The sequence below is a fragment of the Rhea americana genome, unplaced genomic scaffold (assembly GCF_003343005.1).
Source record: "Rhea americana isolate MKP2758 unplaced genomic scaffold, rheAme1 scaffold_250, whole genome shotgun sequence".
Lineage (NCBI taxonomy): Eukaryota > Metazoa > Chordata > Aves > Rheiformes > Rheidae > Rhea > Rhea americana.
The window spans coordinates 244949-264238 of NW_028186369.1; positions in this window are offsets into that span (position 1 = coordinate 244949).

Consider the following 19290-nt stretch of genomic DNA (forward strand, 5'->3'; position numbering starts at 1 on the left):
AGCCATCTGCTGAAGCATTATCACCTCATTCATCAGACACCGTTGCCTCAGAGCAGGCAAGCTCCCAAATCCTCTTGAACTGTGCATACGGTGAGGACTGCAGGAAGGGAAACTGCCAGCCTCTGCTTATACCTTCCTTGTGCTTCCAACCRTCAGGCTGTTTCTACAACTTTTACTAGTGCAACAAGTCCAAGGGCCTCAGCTTCACATGCATTTTGATCTTCTCCCCAGGACACAGAGGAGTAGCAATGTCAGAATACTTTAGGTTCAACTCTGCATCAATATCTGAATCAATCCTTTCATGTCCTGGGGAGGAAAAGGTTTGTTCACACTTCACAGAGGGATGGAGAGGCGARTGGAGTGTTTGTGCAGCCCGAACTGGAGTGGGACTTGCCTCTCTCTATATGCTTTTAGCTCTGAAACTGTGGAGTGTAAATCCTTTAGAGGAGGTTTGTGTTCTGGGTGTGTGCTGCCCAACGAGTGAGTATCCTGTTGAGCAATGCAGTTGGCACAAAGAAATCAATCTGCAGGAGAAGGTCTTTAAACCATAAATGCAGCCAGTACCTCAGAAAATCTGGCAGCAAGGCCACAGCAGAGTGAGGCCAGCAGGAACTGGGCTTGCCTCCACAAGGGCCCAGGAGCAGGTTGACCCTGGTGAGGATGGAGATCCCTCCACTCTGTGCTGGGAGGTGACCTGGGGGGCTGCACAAAGAAGTCCTATACTTGCACACARTCCTTGGGCACTGCTGCTTTTTGCTGGTGAACAAGCTAGAAGGCTTGTACCTCCTTCACCTTCAAGAAGTTGCACCTGTTGTCTCAGCCCATTTTACACTCACTTATTCTCTCCACAAAGCTCTTTCCCTGCACTGCCACTTCCAAGAGCCTGCAGGCCAGGATGTACTTTTTAGATAGACACAAAAAGCGAGGAGAGCTACCCTGGAAGTATAGAGGGAATGTCCATTTGCCATCTGTGTTGTGAGGCCCTAGTGGCCTTGTAGACCCTCCCTATGGACCAGGCAGGCATCTCCCTTACGTATCTCTGCTAGATCTGATCTTGTTTCTAGTGCCTTAACACCTTTTTCAGAGCAAGTGGGCACAGAGCTTGGCCTTTCCTTTAATGACCCCTGTAAGCCCTCTGTCAGGTTTACCTGTGGAAGATGACCTTGCCAGTGAKGGAGGACTGACCAAACCTGTAGCTGATTCTGTGCCATGTCATGGGGTATGGAGGGATTACTGTTTGCCCTGTGGATATGCAAATGYCCCACCTACAGTGTGAGGGAGCATGGGCTGGGCTGTGTGCCGCACAGGGATGCGAGAGGTGATTTACTTCTCAGTATGTGGCACATTACCAGGGCATGCTCCARCCTGGAGGGTCTGATGCTGAGTGCAGCCTACTGCCAGTGAAARGGCTCTCAGCCGAGCTGTGCCATGGGTGACCTGGCAGAAGGAGCAGCCAGAGACTTTGATTGACTTTTGCTTCCTCCTGATGCTTTAGCTTGTCGAATGCTTCTTTTCATTCAGAAATTCTCTGTTCATCATGTACAGGTGGTTTCTAGAGAGGGCTTCAGCAGCACCATGTTTTATGATTTGCCTGCATGGATYTTGTTGCCAAAGTTCAGGCTCTTTTGACATATCTACTGCAAGAAGAGCTTGACTTRCTGGACTGGAGCCCTTTCTTGCCTTGGATGACCCAACCTGTGCAGAGGCACAAGAGATGGACAAGGTCTTCACACTAATATTGAATAGTCTATGTGTTTCTTCTTCCTTTGTCAGTGCAAGGAAAACTATATTTGCATTCCTTAATCCCTGGGAACTGAATAAATAGGTATGTTTTCCACAAGGGACTGCAACCAAGTGGCTTCAGTCATGCAGTGGGATGAGGATCACCCCTGTGTTAACAAAACTGAGACCCAGCTGTCATGACTTGGCCAACCCAAGCAATTCAGGCCTGCTTCTGTTGCTCAGGATCTTACTTTGGCCCTGGCTTGCTGCTGTGTCTGTTATTCCAGGTTCCTTGAATGCTCTGGAAGAAGAAGACTCTTCCCATATTCCAAGCCTGCTTGGAAGCAGGATGTGCTGAAAATATTACTCAAGTTGGTTTATCACCCAATTACCAGGCTTGAGAAAGCTGCAACAGCAGATCTAAGAGTCTGAAGAAGCGCCTGAACTCTTACAGTGGTGATAACCCTGCTTTTCCATGGGCCTTTCACCTGAAGAAGCCCAAAGCACATTACATTTCATGGCTCTGTACTGAGGAGACTCACCACCTCTGGAACAGGTAGTTGGGCTGGTTATTGAAACCTTTTCCTTTACAGACAATTGGCCTTTCCCGAGATTTCATTGGAAGAAGTGAGGTTTTGAAGCAGATGTGGACAAACTCAGCATCAAAATCCTCCTCAATATTCTGAAATTTTCAAACCTCAGAATTCAATTTGAATTTACCAAGTAATTCTTCTTGTTCCGAAGGGGCTAAGCAGCAAGAAAGCTTTTGCTAAGCTGGTATTCTCCATCCTCAGCGCTTTATAGTGGTGAAGTATGCTATACTGTCCGTAACAGTGACTCTACATACATAGGGCAACCTGACAAACAGTGCTTTTCACCCATATATCTGGAAGAGGCTTAACTGGAGACCTTTATTCTGTTCTATATTTGGGAAAAAAGGCACTGAGATGTGTCTCCTAGCCCAGGATGACCAGCAGAATCAGGATCAGAGCTCTAGTCCCCAGCACCTCTCTGTGGTCAGGCCTGTTAAAATGGAACTTTAGCAGGATGAAGAAGTTCTTTGCTGCTGTCCGAGAAGAGAGGAAACCAATTGCCAGAAGGAATGATCACAAACCTGGATGGGAAGTGCAGCTTCATGCTCAATGCTTCCTTGGCTCATAGCATCAGGCACATAAAGATCAAAGAGCTTTCCCTTGTTTTGCTTCATTCTTCTGCTGGGAAACTTTGTGAATGTCCTGGCATGGGTGACCCTGCAGCACCTTCTCTGTGAAGATCAGTTCCAAGGTAATAAAAGAAAAATTTGGTTCCTTCCAGGCTTTCCAGGGGAAAGAGAGGCTGAAAACTAAAGCTGAAACTGTGTGCAGCCTGGGTGTGTCAAAAGTGCCTCTGGTCCCAGGTCCTTTGGTTGGGGCTGGGAGGGCTGCTGGCTTTGGTGCCCTGGATGCAAGGGCTGATTCATGTTTCCTCTTGAGCRCCATGCTCAGGCAGCTCTGCTCAGGATGTGTCAACTGTAGGTAAGCAAAGCTGACCTCTGTGTGCCCCGGTCTGCAGAGAGCTTCATCTGTTCTTTACTTTTCTTTCATCCTGTGAATACTATTTGCCTTAGCTCTAGCTCTGTCCAGAGGTGAGTTACAGTCACATACCATGATGGGGCCAGTGCTTGCCTCTCTTTGCGTGGGGGCTAGAGTCAGGAATTGGGTCAACATGAGTGAGCAATATCAAATGTGCTCCATGTGCTGTGCCCTGTCAAAGAGACAGTGCTCTTTGCCTCATGCTGGGACTTGAAGCAATGCAGAGTTTGACTAGATGGAGCAGAGAGGCAGCCATGGATGTGACTACATGTAGTCAGGTTTGTCTAACTGTTTGTGCTTCCCAGCTCTTCACCTGCAGCATGAAGAGTCTGGGTGAATGTGTCTGCTGCTGACATAATATTTCAAGCCTTGGGTTCAGGCAGACCAAGTGGAGAGACGTTTGGAGCTGATTAATTAGTAGAAGAGAAACAGGTCTAGGAATAAGGAACAGCTGGCCATCTGAAATGGAGACCAGAAGACAGCTTATTGCAAGTGCCAGAGGCAGAGGAGTTTTAGAGGGTCTTGGGATTCCTTGCATCTAACTGTTATGTGACAAACTCTTCTTGTCCCTGGTGCCAGTTTTCAAGGTTCAGGGACTGATCTGTCATGTTCTGCTACACCTTAGCTGCTATTGTTCTTCAGAACTAGCCAAGAAAAAAAAGAAAAAAAGAAAAAAAAAAGGCTGATTTTACACTACCAATTGACCATATTTGAATTTAAAAAGTATCAGAGAGATTTTGGTAGATAGGTGTATTGGTGGTTGTTGAACTTTAACGATATGGAAGAACTTTTGGTTCATGAAGTCCTTGGTAACTGASTGCTAATTGGAAGGGTCTCTCTTGAGTTCACCTATTTTTTTCTTAAACATCCACTATCAGTTAATGCTGCACACATAACCCCTGACAAGATGCAACCCTTTTTGGAATCTCTAAATGCCTTCCTGTGAGCTCCCTGGACAGTTCCTCTTGCTTCCCTTTTCTTGGTATCCTTCTTCCTAAATGTAAGACTCAACTGACTTGAGGATCACAGAATCACAAAATGGTTGAGGTTGGAAGGAACCTCTGGAGATAATTTAGTTCAAGCAGGGTCACCTAGAGCATGTTGCACAGGATTGCATCCGGATGGCTTTGAATAGCTCCAAGGAAGGAGACTCTACAACCTCTCTGGGCAACCTGTTCCAGTGCTCTGTCACCCTCACAGTAGAGATGTTTTTCCTCATGTTCAGATGGAACTTTCTATGTTATGTTTTTTTGCCCATTAGCTCTCAGCCTATTGCTGAGCGCCACTGAAAAGAGTCTGGCCCCATCCTTTTTATACCCTCCATTCAGATACTTATATACATTGACAAGATCCCCTCCCAGTCTTCTCTTCTCCAGGCTGAACAGTCTCAGCCTCTCCTCATACGAGAGATGCTTCAGTCCCTTAATCATCTTAGTAGCTCTCCACTGGGCTTGCTTCAGTAGCCCACATCTGGACAGTGGCTCCATGGAACAACGGTAGGGAAAATGGGTAATGCAGACACTCATACGAGAGCATCTTCACTGGAGACAGCTGTCTGATACCCTCTGCTGGGGCTGAAACTCAGACTTAATGTCCAGGTAGTTCTTTTGGTGGCTCTTCAGCATGAAAATATATCCTTTCAATATATATAAATTCAGCAAACTTCATTTTCAGATCCCACAGTCCAGCCCATGCCCTCTGGACCTGGTGGAGTGCCTCATCCCTTATTCTTCTCCCTAGACTGAGCTTCATTAGGAGTTGTATCCCCATGAGGCCCTGGGCTGTCATGTAGGGACTCATGTGGTATACGACAATGATCTGTGATGCTGAGACGTTTCATGAGACATTTAATGGTAAACTGAACTCAGACTCTTCTAATTTGGTTCAACAAGCCTGAGGCTTGCCTTTTGGTGCTTTCCACCATAAAAATGCTGACCAGCAGTGCTATGGGCAAATTTAGGCTTGGCTGAACAAGAGGAGTGCAACCCCTATCTGGTGCCCAAATGTGGGGAGAGGCAGTGCCTGTGATGGGTAACCCTCTGCCTCCTGCTTTGAGCCTGCACTTGTCGGCAGAGCAGTAGAGGAAAGCCGACCACTTGCATTTGGACAATGGGGCTCTCCAATGGGAATGAGAGGAGACCTGCTGAAGTCTCCTAATTGATGTAACTTGAATCTGTGACTATCATATTGAGTATTGTTCTCTGGCCCATTTCTTCTGCGCACAGAGAAGATACCTAAAAACGACTACCTCCAGTTAAGTCAGTATGTCACTGRTGAAAAGACAGGGTGGGGAGGAGAAGACACCAGTGAGCAATGCCAGCAAGGCCTGCAGCAAGAGGTGCTGTCACGAGACTCAGAGCACAAAGACCTCAGCAGCATCTGAGCATCGTTTGAGCCTCCTCAGATTTGCACTGTGGCAGGGTCTCCCTAGCATGGTTCTGGTGTGTAAAGCTCTAATTTGAGCAGACAGACAACTCCTCTGTGCTGGGGCCTGCTGAGCCATGTGGAGATGCAGCGTCCCTGGCTCGTGTCAGAGTGGTCCTGTCACTCTGCCAGTGAAGACAGCAGCTCTCCTTGTGCAGCCAGGGCGACAAAGCAACATCTGCTCAGCACATTGCTTTGGCGCCAGCAAATGGTCTTGCCAACGTCCAGCTCTGATTTAATGATGAGGTGCTTCTCTTGTTGTCTGGGGCTTTCTGAGGAAGGATTTGTTCCTCACCCATGCCAGGGAAACCCTRTGAGGGTTTTGTTGCACAGAACTCTCAGCCCTCTCTTGGCCCAATTGCAGCAGGGCCCATCATCTTCACGCATGGGATCTAATCAGGTGCCACAAGCTGTGCCTTTCTACCTTTGAGAAGGCAAGAAGATGCCAGTCTGGTTCTCYTTGACAGAAAGCAGAGAGATAGACATTTGGGGAGTGTGTAGTCTGTACCTTGGCCAGGTCTGGCTTTTCTTAGCAGAGAGAAAAAATAAAATGAAATGTCTTGTCCCTTTAATTTCTCTGTGGACTGTCTGTCTCTACAAACTCCTACCCCCACTCAGGATTGTTATTAGGGCCAATTTGTGCCGCAGATTAACTTGTCCCTGAGGTTGGAAAGAAGTTTCCATTTTCTGTGAAAACACATTAATTAATAACACTAGAGATGTTGCGATTTTGTCCATTTGCGGAGAAACAGGGCCTGACAGCACCTAACATGAACCAGCTGCTCTTCAGTTCTGAACTGCCTCTCCCTGGCCACCCTCCCTGCAGTCTCTCTGGCCTCATGGCTGGCCCCATGCTCCTCCTCCCTTGGCCCCCTCAGYGCCCTGCTTACAGCAGCAGATTGCAACTCCTCTTTCTGGCAGTTCTGGTGGGAGAAACTGTGTGTCCTTCAGCTCCTCTTTCACCTGGGCTGCAGGGCAGGAGGAAAAAGTGCTGAATGTCCAGCATGGCTGCGCTGAAGGCTGATTTGCTTAAGGCAGACTCCCTGTAAGACAGCAGCTAAACAGCAGTGGCAAACAAGCTGGAGATGTACTGCTCATGATTAAAACTGATGCCACGCCAATAAAGTGCCTGGACACCTTGGGTTAATGTTGCTGGTGTGTCCTTGGGCACATCCTGGGAGGGAATGTTTTCCCCAGTTTGGGCATCATAGATATTGGGGGTTTTGGCAYCCTTTTGGGTTTTTGTACATGACCCAGATGGTCAAATGAAAAGTACTGAGACTCAGTTTGGTCCTCATAAGGCATCTCTGCTCAAGTGGCAGGAGGCCACTGCAAGCAGTGTCCATACAAGGTCAGGCCAAGAGCACTCTGGTRAAGTATGAGGTCAGGGTGAAGCAAGGTGCAGGTCCCTTGAGTGGATGGTGCTGGATGACAAACTGGGATGGAGGGTCTTCATGGGGTGAGGGAAAGCCTTGAGCCACATTCTGCCTTTGCTATAGGCCACTACAAGCCTGGAGAAAGAGAGTTAGGTGAAGACAGCCCTGGGAAAACCCTTTGCAGACCTGCAGATGCAGAACTGTGGAGCTTGGAGGTCCTGCACCCCCCTCCTCTGTACCACAACCTTGCAGCAGGGTGAGTGGCTGCTTCCCACAGGTGTTTCCCTGGCTCCAGAAGCCTTGCCAGGCTCTCGTGCTGGGGATGGAGGGAGGGTAGCTGTGAGCAACAGATACCCTGGCTGAGAGGAAGGCTTCAAGAGTYGCTTTGCTGGTGGGTGAAGCCAGGCCTCCTGCCTCCTGTCTGGTGTGGGAGCCTGCTGGCAAAGAGCCTTGTAGTGGAGAGRTGCTCAGCCAATGAGCTGCACTGCACTTAATTTGGCTAATTACAGTCTAATGTTGCAGATATTTTTCAAAAGAACAAAATATTTGGGATGACAAATGAGTAATCAAGGATGTTTTTCCTGCTTTGCCTGTTTCTGCTGCCAAAGGAGCAGGAGTGCAGGAAACCATTGAAGTTCAATGCTTRGAGATGTGGGTCTAATCCCTCAATCGCTCACCCCCACTGCTTTTAATCTGCCTCTTGCCCAGTTAGCTGTTTGTTCCAGGTGTTCCTACCACTGTTCTTGATGGTCCATTCTGATTTTTAGCTAATCTCCCTGTGAAGGCCAGCATCAGGAGCCATACTCCCTGGGCAGGACACCTGAGCCTCCAGTGGGGTGCAGCCAAGSCAAGCAGATGATGGATTCCCATAGTATCATGTGTCTGGGCATGGAGGCTACCAGTCACTACACCACTGAAATTCAGCAGGAGTTAATGATGACTGTTAAGTAGCAGCTAGATTTGGCTCARGGCAGGACAATGCCACTACCTGCACCTTCTGGCACTGGGCAGAGCCCTGTGTTGYCTGATATTGCTGCTTTTGGCCACAGGGCCTTGGACCAGTCCCTGGGTGCTGCTGTGCAGCTTCAGCCCWTGTTCCCTTCCCCTTTGCACTGGCTCTGGCTCAGGTCTGTGCCCCTTTTCTTGGACTTCACATTGGCCCACCACACCTTTGTCCCTCCCAGGCTGCTCTCCAACTCACAGAATCAGCAAGGTTGGAAGGGACCTCTGGAGATCATCTAGTCCAACCTCCCAAAGATTTCCTGGTGCAGGTTCCACCAGGGCTTGAACCCAGGACCTTCAGCATGTAAAGCAGATGTGATAACTACTACACTATCCCTCTCACTCCATCCTCTGTCTCTCTGATAGAGGAGGAGGAAGGAACAGGAACTGTTACGTGAAAACTGGTTCTTTTTGTAATGGAAAATCTCTGCTTCTGCCTGTTTTGTGGTGAGGACCAAGCATGTCTTTGCCTCCAGGATACTGTACTGCTGAAGTGTGTCTGCATCTATGACTATTTTCACAAAACATCAACTGCCTTTCTTAGAGCCCCAGCCTTCAGAGAGGAAGGAAAGTTTCCAGCCACTATGGAAATCCCCAAAACATGACTCAAAGGGCTCGGAAACCATAAGGTGAAGAAACAGATCAGTGTTCATTACAAATTTTTGCAATCTTATAGTTTTTAAGCCTATCTTGCCATTTTTCTGTTTTTCCTAGGAAGTTATGTCAGGAAGGTGTAGTCTGGGTGTATTCTCAGGGACTTTTTGATGGTTTGGCATATTTTAAACCAACTCTAACGTGGCATCCAAGGGCTCAAAGATGCTAYCTCCTATCGGTTACATGACAACTTGCTATTGCATGAATAACTGAAAGCCTGRGTCAGATCAGCTCATTTTAGGGCTGACCTGAAAGTTTCAGTGGAAGGAGGATCTCTTCAGTCCTGCTCCAGTTCGGAAACCAGTGAATCTAGCCACAAAAATGGATTTCTAGAAAAGTGGCTGTGTTRTTCCTGAGGCTTGTGGAATTTCTTGGGATCTTCTGAATGTGTGACTTTCTGACTATGTAAGCCTGGTGCTGAGGTCCTCTCAGCGTGTGGCACATGTCCTGCTGAGCCTAGGACTTGGCTTTTCTGCACAGCAAAGACACAGCTCCCCTCCTACTGGAGCACACTTGTGTGAGCTGTGCTGTCAGATGGCCCACATGAGCAAGTGTTCAGCACAGGGTGACATTCACTCGTACATGTCAGGGTGTTCCCTAGGAATCTTTCACGCCCACTGGAGCAGAATTTAACTGCTGCCTTCCTGATGTGCTGACCCTGCTGTTCCAGGGGCAGCAGCATGTGCAGCATCTGAATTAAACCGATCTCAGTGGTGGTGGAGGTGGTGCTGAGGAGGGGGTCTTTTCTCTCAGCAGACTGCCACTTCTAAGCCCATCTTCATAACACAGGCTGGCTTTGAAGGAAAGCTCCTAAGTATGCGTTTCATTAAGATTTAATAAAGCAGCTGCCTGCTCCTGAAGCACAAAATGATTATTAGACCCTTTATTGAGGATTAATAGCTATGTAATCAGCACGTATCTGGTTCCTACAGGCATCTATTACATAGCTTCCAAACCTCAGTGAATATGTTTCTAATTGGCCTTTAAGAACATGCTGTTGCTTTATTAAAGCCTAATTAAATGCATATTGGGTGAAGTCCATTCAGAAGTGGTTATTGTGAGCTACTTGTCAGTACCTAATATGTGCAACCTAATGTGTGTTCAGCTTATTTACTCTGTTAATTATTATATTTTATGGCCTTTGTTAGGGCTTTGTTTTTGTAATTCGAATTGTGAATGTTGTTTCCTTCCCTATTAAAAGTGTTCTGAAAAAATGGATGCTACTGTCCAGAAAGGGAATAGGAGTGATCTCACTAATGTCACTGAGCAGGYGCCTTGAGAAAGCAGGGTGGGAAGACTTTTCCCAGCCTTTTTAGGGCTGCTAACACGTCCACGCCATTTACTCTGTGCTCAAGCTGAGGTGTCTCTGGGCTCTGTCAGGAAAACATGGCTCCAGGTTGGGCTGAGTTTTCCTTAGGGATCTTAGGAAAAGGTTGAACTGGCTCTAGCTGGGGCTTGGGTCTAATGTTGTTTCAGTACTGGGCTCCCAGCTATTTTGGGGAAGCCCCTTGCTAGGCTTGCCTATAATTTCCATTTAGGACACAAGAAACCATCCAGTCTTGTTTCTAGAAATTTTCAACCAAGTTTCCTCTGGAGATGGTTTCAACAGCAACGATGAGGGAGCCACACTGACCTTGAGCAATTTTCTTCCTTGACTTGRTTCGCTACAAAGTAGAGTTGACAATTCTTCTTTGCCTTCTTTAAACAGGCTCTAAGCTCTGTTAAGCCTCTCTTTTATATGTATGTAAGCCTGTTTCTCATAATGCTGTGAGCACAAAGCAAAACACACCAAATATAACAGTAAGGGGAYGTAGAGGAGACCAGAACATGGAGACTGGCTAAATAGTGAAATAATTAATGCTAATGTGGTATTTCRGCAGAAATAAAACATTGTAAGAGCAGCTTGTCAGAGAAATGCTGATAGAATGAGTCAAATGGGACAATTTGGTTGAAACTAAAATGATTTGGGAAGTTGCACTGACCAGGTTTCAGTTTGGGACCTATTTTCCATTGCTTTCTGGCAGTGTCAAATCATCTTGAGCCAAGAGACTCAGGACAGGAAAATTTTGGTCCAGGTTTGGGAAAAATGACACTTTGTTTTAATTTGTTATTGCATCACATTGTCTAATGCAAAACGGAAAAGTCACAATCAAGGAAAGTCGGAAGTAGAGCAAAAAATGCTTCAGTTTACCCCAAATGAACTTTTTTTTTGAGAGAGAGAGAGGAAGGAATTTTCCATTGTTGGAGAATTTCAAAATACCCCAGTGCCTGCTCTGAGGTGGAACAGGGCCAGCCCTGAAAACTTTCACAATACTCAGTTCCCATTCTTGACTCTGCACTGGTRCCACAGTTTCCAATGAATTAAGAGCAACGGACTTCAGACTCAGATACCTCCAGCACCTCCAGACAAGCAGTTTTGGATCGGAAATGCGCAGTGAGGGTGCGGAAGGGCTGTCAAAGAAACAAGCCACATAGTACCATGTCTCCATGGGCACAKCCAGCTTAATGGTAGGTAGATGCATACTCTCTCTGTACAGTGTGAGGCACATAGCTAAACCGACACCAGGTCATCTCGGGTCTGCCTCCAGCTTGTGGAATTGGACTGACTTTTCCAAAGAGGAGGGGAGAACTTAGGTGGGCTCMCTTCTCTCCAGTGCCTGCCTCTTGCTGCTGAATATGGAGCAATGACATTCCTGACTGGAGTGTCCAATCTTCCTTTCTGTACACTAGGATAGCTCCAAGCCATCTCTGTGGTTGAGCTAACTAGACTGTCATCATCTATCCATACTCTGATTTCTTGCAGTAGAAAACTAAATGTTCAGTTCCAAATTCCTCGGAACGAGGAGAAGGTGCAATCCTGGGCCTGAAGGCTGCTGGCTAGGCCTGTCTCTAATTATGAATCCCTGCCTCTCAACAGCTGCCTTTTGATCCTCAGCCTGTGCTTTCTCCAGCCCCATCATGTGATTGTTAGAATAAATAAGGACGGATGCTCTGATTCATGGAGAATAAGTACCTCGCCCGAACTTTCACCTCAGACTTGAACTGCCCCCAAATCAAACTTGCTAATGTTTGAAAACGTTTGGTTAACTCCCTCCCCTCCACCTTATTTTTTCAGGTTTTGCAGGCTTTATAATTTCTAGATCCCTGATGGAAGCAAAGGTGCCAAAATACTTCATAAAAGGCTGTTCTTGCAGCATTTCTCAGACCTTCCTGCGCTAGGAAATACCGGAAATCGTGGGAGCAAACTTGCTGTCTGGAGAGATTCAAAGCAAGTTTTGCAGACCCTAGAGAGCTGGAGAAGCCTGAACTTCCTGCAATATGGACTTTTCTCCAAAGCCAACAGGAACTTGGAATCTTTGAGGCCTCTTGGTTTTGCTGCTCTGTAGATCTTGAATCTTTAAACTCAACCTTTGTTTTGTATTTATATGTTGCATTTATATGTCCTTATTTTTCTAAGTACAGAGCCTGGGTCACAAATTCACAGTTAAAGCTGCCTACAGGCCAAGATTTGTCTTGCCTGACTTAAGGCCAATAGTGGAGGTATCCAAACTTGGAGATGTGTTGCCCTGCCTTTCTTCGTAGTCAGTTGATGAAGAAAATGATTCAGACCTCTGGGATTGCTCTCCCAGGGCATGGGCTTTACCTCCCACTACCACAAGTCAAAGATGCAATAAATTGAATCCTCAGTCTGTCACTGAAGCAAATTGAATTCCCAGAGGTGTCAGTATCAGATGAGCTGGGTGCGTATGGAGAAAGCAAAGGAACCACGAAAGGGTCTAAGTAGCGTAGGCTGGGATTTTCAAGAAAGACTAAAGAGGTGAGGGACTTCCTCTTCCAGCTGGACTTCACTGGGAGTGGAGATCTTAATTTCAAAGAATTCACACATCCAAGGTCCAGTTTACACCCATGACCTCAAGTTTTAAAAATAAACTGTTCATATTCTACATTGAGGCCTTTTTCCGTATGAAATAAGGTGTATGGGGGTTCTGTTCACTGGGAGAAGATAGGGCTGGGGGAGGGGGGAGGGGATATTTTCACCTTCTTTTTGGAAATTCTTCATTCTGACTAATGTCTCCAGGTGTGTTTCATACCCCTGTTCTTCCCAGGCTGGGTGGGAGCTATTGTTGGGAACTGTTAGCGCACAAGTGTTTGCGTACTGGGACCCTACCAAGAGTGGGATGTCATTATACGCCAATTCTCACTTCTAGCCTAGGAAACACCATGGGATTCTCGTGAATAATGTATGTAGATGGAAAGCTGAGGGAGTGTTAGCAAAGGGAGAAAAGGGTGTTATGCAAAGCTACCCGAGCTCAGGCAAGCTCTTCTCAGGAAAGCACCTTGTGTGGGAAAAGGTTCCCTTTGACTCTGGGGCCTGGGAGGGAATTAAGCAGCAGGGGTCCATGGGCAGGCTGAGAGGTTTTGCAGGCTGTGGCATCAGATAGCTGCACAATGGGAATGTCCATCCCCCACTAGCGCTCAAGACACTATTTTAATGTTTTTCTTCTCTGAATTGAGCCTGCATCTTCCTTCAAAGTTCACCTCCCTCTTTCCATCCATGTCTGAAGTAACTTCCTCTGACTTCTCTAGTACCAAGACTTCTATTTACTTAATTTTTCTTAGTTATTGTCAGTGTCCTGAAACATAAAGCTGGAGACTTTCAAGCCTCTGTTGCCCCTGTGTCTTTCTCCTACCAACGCTGCCCATTGCAGCCTTTTCTGTTCAAGAAGCTGCAGCAACAGCTGGGCCTTTTGGAGCCTGACCCTGCCCAGTTGAAGTGCACTGGATGCTGAGTCCTCTGCTAAATGTTGCTTGGATCCACTGTGAGGAGTGTCTTGGTCACGGGAAGCTGGTGTCTTAAGTGAAGACGCTGATCACAGCTGAGCGAGATGCAGGAGAGTAAAGAGAAGAGAAGCAATTTGCCAAGGAACACCACATCTGCAGAGCATTTTGATTTGAATTTTAAGACCGACAAACTGTTGGTTGCTCATTTAACAAATTGTTTCCCAATGAATTTGCTCCAGGGTAATTAGTTTCAGTGGGTTTCCTCTTCTTAGAAAAAAGGAAGGGAAATGGAAGAGGAAGAGATTTCCTTTGCTTTGGAAATATCATTCAATTGCTTACCTGCTTTGTGTGAGGGGAGGGAAGGATTAATGAGAAAGCTAGAAAAAAAAACATTTTTTTTTTAATTTGAATTTTCCCTTAAAATAGAAAGTAACATTTTTGGCAAACCTTTCTGGCCCAGATTTCATTTTGTCCCATTTCCAGACAAGAGAAAAAGTCTCAGGAAAAGCTTTCTTGCCAGGTGGAGAGCCCTGTTTCAAGCTGCTCCTGTTCTGGTAACCTCGTGGAGCTCAGCCCCAGATCCAGGGTACGTTTAGCCTGCTCCAGCTGCAAGTTCTGGGACACAGGCTGGCCAGCCCTGAACACTGTTGCTAATGTGGTTGAGAGGTCACTGCCTGCAGTGTCAGAGGACTCCTGCCCTCTTCCATGGGCTACCACTCAGAGCAGGGCCGTCAGAACAAAACCTGTGTCTGCTGGTCAGTGGTTGGAAAGTGATGGCTGGTATCTGAGCTCAGCCTCACCTTTACTGGCAGTTTAAGGTAAGATGCTTAAGTGAAATATCTGAAACATGGGTCTGTGGCATGCCATAAGCTCCTGACTTCCAGCAGAAGGGCAGGGCAAATGTCTAAGGCTGGCAATGTCTTAAATTGCACTGGCAAAGTCTGCCAGAACCTTCATTTGAATGGAGTGAAATGAGTCACAAGCCTGGGTCTCTGCACTGCTTCCCTTCCTCAAGCTGCTGAAAGGCCCGTGGTTCACAAGTCACTCTCTGTTGACCAGATCCTGGCCAGTTCTTTCTGTGTGCAGTTCCCATCTGCATGTCCGTGATAGCTGAGATCTTATGCAATGCTATTTCTAGAATTTCCCTGGAACTTCTTCTCCCAGTGGAAGAGATGTCAGCTTACATGTTCACACTGTTCAGTCTTCAGTTTTCCATGGGCATGCAGAGCTCAGACAGTCCTAGACAGAGCAATCTGAATACTGTCACTGGAGACAAGGACTGGAGAGCTCGTTCAGTGGCACTTTGGGTGAGTGGCTATCTAAGCAAAGATATGGGTTGAAAATGATGGGAAGAGGAGGCAGAGCAAATCATGCACATATAGAAAGTCATCCTTCTGCTAAAGGATGCCTAAGCCTAGGTGGTCTGGGTGGTGGGAGGAATGGAGTTACGGTGAATCGGAGATGGTGGGTTCTGGTTCATGAACTTCTACTTTTCTACAGACTGTTGGCTGGCATGTATGGTGAGCTACCCCCATGCCTTACCCCTCTGGTGCCCTCTGTGCTTGGAAATCACCCAAACAAGGGTAGACATGGCTGTGGAGGTTCCACCTCAGACGAGTGCTGGATGCTTTTATTTTCCCCCTCCCTTGACATTCCCTTTGGCTGTGGATCAGCTGGCGGGAACCAGCAAGTCTTGCAACAAAGATGAGCAAAAAAATCTCTTCATGCCTCTAAAAGGAAGAAGGAGAGCACGGCAGAGACAGGCTGGCTGATACAGCTCCGCTTTCTGCTGTGGAGGCGGGAAGCCTTTCGGACAGGATTTATTTTGTATAGTCTTCCATGCAAACTGGATCCCCCTCCCCTCCCAACTCTTCTCAGCCTTAAATCATATCCTTTGTAATGACATTTCATGCTTTTGTGGCGCCTTGCTTCTGAGCATCCCCAAGTGCTCTATAAATAATGGATATATCTAAGCCTGCCAGGAGGACACAGTACCACCCTCTCCGCTCCCCTGTGACTAAGAGAAGGTGATAAACTCTCTATGCCATCCCACCTAGAGGCCACAATCCTGTCAGGATTAGCACTGCAGCCTCCCATGCTCCTCTCCAGGGCTTCTTCTTTAGCTCCAGCAGCCTCCCATGAACGTCTTCTCTGCCACAATGCCCAGTGTCTGGTGCATGGGGTGTGTGAATGTGAAGCACTTGGGGACAAGTGGCATGAGGTTGTAGCTGGGAGGATGTCATCTTGCAGCCTGGCACACTCTGCACAGGCTCACTGCCTTTCTGGGAGACCCATGGAAAAGCCCCCTGCAAGAGAGGTGGTCCCCCAGTGCAGTTGCAGCAGATCCTGGTAGGAAGGTCAAGTGCCATTTTCTCAGCCCCCCTTTTTAGGTCAGAAATGGATTTGTCTGGCACACTAGGTCCTGGCACTGGAGCAGGGTGGCTGTTAACCACATGGAAATCTTGCTGGCTCATGAGTCCAAATAATACAAAGTCTCAGATTCTCTCTTCCCTATCCAAGCCCTTTGCTGTCGTCAGGTCCTTCTTAGTCTGTCCACAGGTTTGTTCACAGCTGCAGTGTCCCAGGAGGTGGAACAGTTTTCATCGGACACCGYTCTGGTTTGGCCCAGAAGCAGGAGCAGTCTCTGTTTCTGGATCTGTTAAATAGTCCTTAAGCTGACTGATTTCCTCCTCTCTGGACAGTCGGGGCTGGAGGGAGGGAAGGAAGCCCCTCCGCCATGGGGATAGAYGAGTTGGTGATGTCATATTAGCCTTAAAGCAGTTTAACACAGGATTTTGGGCTGTGTCAGGTGATTTTGCARTCTGACTCAAGCTGTCTACTATATTTTTCTGAAAATTAGTCCACCTTGGAAGAGGCCTTTTAACCTGTCTCACAACTGGAAAGCTACAGCCCAAGACCTAAACAGTGGAGATTTTCAGCATAAAGGTGATAATGCCGTTTGACTGGGAACCAGAGTCATTTCCAGCACTGCTGTAGCCTGAGTCCTGGCTGTGTCTGAAATGGTGAATAGTGATTGTGGAATATCTGTACATCCCTGCTTCCTGCTGAAAGATGGAAACCGCAAAGTGACTTAGCCACTGCAAGGACTGGAGGCTACCAGTCAACTCATGCATCAATCAACAGYGCAGAAAGCTGAGTTCTGGTGAGGTCTGGTGAGGTAAAGAGCTTGCTATCCTATGCCCTGATCCATATCAGATCATCAGAGCTARGATGGGAAAAGGAAAGACTAATCTAGAGTGTAGGTGAGGGTCTTGGTGGTACCTGTCTCCATCTCTAGCTCATCTCAGCAGGTTCCCTGGAAGACTAAGTGCACAAATCTTCACAGGCCTTTGGACTGACTCCAAGTGGCCTGTGGTACAGGCATCTCCTTTAGAGGCAAGAGACTGGAGCTTGAATCTGCAGGGCCGCTGCAACAACCTTGATGCGGAGCAGACCTGAGGGCCTGCCCCAGCCATCCAGATACTCAGCTGTGGGATACTGGTGAGTGCTGCAAGCACCAGGCTGACATGGGCTTTCTCTTCCTATGTGGTAAGTCTAAGTTTCCTGTTCCTAAGGCATCTTGGAGAAGAGGGCTGAAATCTGAGGAGGGGTTTGCTGAGAAAAGGGAGCAAGTGCTCCCATCCCATCCCATCCCACTCTAGCCCATCCTATCCTATCGCATCTCATCCCATCCCATCCTATTCCACTCCATCCCACCCCACATCATCCCATCCCTTCCCATCAGGGCAGCCATGCCAGCCATCCTGAGACAGAGCTCCTCTTGCCAGTGGTGCAGGCCCGTTGGTGGTAGAGGCCATTTGGAGTATTTTCTTATCCAAGATGTATGTCGGTGAAAACAGAAACCTAATAAGCAAGATAAGGAGACGATTTATAATGGAGTTTGTGAACTTTAGGAAAGAGCTTTACAGCCAGATTTTGCAGACCACACAGGGAGAGGTTATACTCTCCAAAACCTTGGAGATTTTTTAAAAAATATTTTTATATTAAAAAAAAAAGAGTTTCCAAGAATTAAATAACACAAAAGTGTATGAAATATGATGTAGGGAATGTTCCCATTGCTCTCACATCTGAAGTTAATTTGGGAGACGCTCTGAATAGCTTTTTAAAGAGTGGATAAACATTGGCATCAAAAGTGTAAATAAAGTTACCAGACAAAGCGGCCGTTCAAAGAGAATTGTCTCTGGGATATTGGCTGGGCAGTTTTAATGACTGCATGCAGGAACATTTGAAGATAAAATAAGAGCCTCGCTGATTAGCCTGGGGGTGAGTTTCTCTGCTTTGTCTCCCTCTCATGATGTCAAATGCAAGCAGTGCTGGCTAACACTCTGAAATCGTATCTTATTTAGAGGTAGCCCTGGCAAGAGGTCTTGTGTCTACAGCCTAAGGGAATAGGTGCTGGTGTTCACTCAGGCTCCCTGCTGGCTTGTGCTCCCAGGCCTGCTGTGTGGCATGCTGACCAGGCTCAGCCTTGCTGCCACTGCTGTCTCCCCCCCTGCACCTGATTTTGGCATTTCTTCTGCTTTGGAGACTCTGGGGGGACAGGGCCTGACTTCGGGTGACATGTGAGCACCGTGCCCCATGTCTGGCGGGCAGTATGCCAGGAGCACTGTGTAGGGAAAATAATAGAGTATTTGCTCAGCACTGGCGCTTGGTAACCCTGAAACCTCATCAAAGTAGCATTTCTAGGCACCAGCAGAGGAGGACAGTGTTTAGCCTTGGTGTCCTGACTGAAATTCATCCATTTCTGCAGACCTCTTCTCTCTTGACTTCATCAGAGGAAGTTCTATCCTGGCTTGGGCAGCCTGGATGGCTGGGTTTTGGGGTCAGTGTGATACACCGTGCTGAGCTCCCCTCTAAAGGCTTAGTCTCAGTGGTCACAACCTACCACTTCTACCAGTGACAGCATGTAGCTCTCACCTTCCTGCCCCAGGAATGTGTGTTTTGTCCTGTGCCACTCAAAGTCATGGGTCGAATGTTTTAGTCCAACTTTGCAGCAGGTTTGTTAAGTTGGGGCTGTTGGAAAGGGTGCTCATTTCCAGAGTAGAGACAGCTGCATCTGGAGCTGGAGGAAATGATTTGCAGTTGGATGCTGAGTTTTACACCTGTCAGAGCACTGCAACTTCGCAGTTGAGTGGCCCAGAAATCATTGAGCTCTATCTCAGACAGTGTCCCTCTTGCTCAGGCTGCTGGGCCAGGAGCACCGATTTGCTATTCCTGGGCTTGCCAAGCATGGCAGGAACCAGGCAGCTGCTGAGGTCCCAGCAAACCTGCCACATGTGCTACCCCAGTCTGTGGGGGAGCTCTCCATTACTCTTGGGGGAATGCCACACAAATGGAGGCGTTAGGAGAAACAGCTTCATTTCTGGCAGCCACAGAACAAGGTTTCCTTTTTTGTTTATTTGCTTGTTTTACTCTTCCTGTGTTAAGAAATGGAAATCACTCTTTATAGTCTGATATTGAAAATATCACTACCTCTTCCTGCTGAGATACCGATCTTCAGGCCCTTACTTTGATGTTTCAAGTGTTTACTGATGTGAGGTGGGCCTGGGACCACACTGGTCCCTGCCAGGCTGGGAGAGCAGGGTCACCCCACTGAGCCCGCACGAGGGGACCGTGACAGTCCAAAGAGCTGTGCAACACTGGCATGGGTGACCAGGCAGCATTCAGCTTTGGAGGTGCACCAAGTCCTCCCAAAACTTTGGCCACACATTTCCAAGCAGAAGTTAACGAAGATCTGG